Source organism: Populus nigra, chromosome 16 (assembly GCF_951802175.1).
Source record: "Populus nigra chromosome 16, ddPopNigr1.1, whole genome shotgun sequence".
Classification (NCBI taxonomy): domain Eukaryota; kingdom Viridiplantae; phylum Streptophyta; class Magnoliopsida; order Malpighiales; family Salicaceae; genus Populus; species Populus nigra.
The window spans coordinates 9017654-9019154 of NC_084867.1; positions in this window are offsets into that span (position 1 = coordinate 9017654).

Below are 1501 nucleotides of genomic sequence, written 5' to 3' on the forward strand. Positions count from 1 at the left end.
TAATAAATACTTGATATTATATATTATGTATTTTGTAGATATGCATTATATAGAGAATTTAATTTGAAATATATGTACTAAGTTATATCAAATAAAATTAATGTAAGAATATTTTTAAAATGAAAAAACTAACTTTGGTTAATTTGTTTTTTCACAGTTTGGTTTTTTCGATTAGTTTTTTATTTTCTCAATTTAATCAATTTTTCAGTTTTTTTCTCAATCCTAAAATTAACAATAGCTAATTTGGATTAATTGATAACCAACAAAAAAAAAATTAAACCTGCTAGCTATTATTAATATTAATATAAAAGGAATTAAAGAACAAAAAAAGATTAAGGGGGCAATTGCCCCCTCATTATCCTACGTGACTCCGCCACTACTAAAGGTCAGTGTAGAAGTATCGTTGCTTTTGCTTTTTAAAATGTATTTTATGTTAAAATGTATCAAAATAATATTTTTTTTATTTTTTAAAAATTATTTTTGAAATCAGCTCATAATCCAACACATATAAAAAAATATTAAATTTTAATAAAATAAATTTTTTTTAAAAAAAACACGAGTACAACTAGATTTCCACGCACTCACTCAATTGTTTTTTTCTAAATGTTAATATGATGGCCATCGAGCCAAGCTATGTGGTGTGGCGAAGCTGTGAGTTTTTCATGTTTAGAAGTCTTTTACATTGGCAATGCCATGTCCATCAAGCCAAGCTTTGCACTGGCTAGGCCATGATCTTCTCATGATCAATTTTTTTTTTTTTTTAATTTAGGGAAACACCATATCCATCTGTCCAAGCTACGCGCTGGCCAAACGGTGAGCTTAATTTCCATGCTAAGTTGTTATTTCTTATTACAACAGCATGTCCAAATGGCTAAACTACCTGTTGGCCAAGCTGTGAGCTTTCCATGCTTATTTGTTCATGAAGATGCCTTTTTTATAAAATAATATAAATTATATTATGAGAATCTTATTCAATAGTTTAAAATTTTAAATTAAAATAATTTTTTAATATGATATTAAAATTTTAATAATCAAGTAATTATGAATTTAAATCTTATTATTATTATAATTTGAATCTTATTATTATTATTTATTTAATAAAAAAATTTAAATATAAGATGGTATATACCTGTCCAAGTTTGAAACTTAAAAAATTTTTATTTAAAAAATTATATTAAAAAATATTATAAATTATATTTTAAAAACTTATCTATTTAAACTTTTAGATTAAAATATTTATAGAATAATCAGGACAGGTTGCATGCCGGCCAAATCGTGGTCTTCTCGTGCTTACTACGTCTTTCCAAAGGCGATGCCATATGCGATCTGGTCAAGCTGCACATTGACCAAGCTGTTCTTTACAATTAATGGCGACTTCATGTCCATCTGGCCAAGCTGTGTGTTGGTAAAGACTTGAGCTTCTCATGATCAATTGTTATTTTTTTATATATAGCAATATATATCATATCCATCAGCCCTAGCTGCGTGCTGGCTGGCTAGC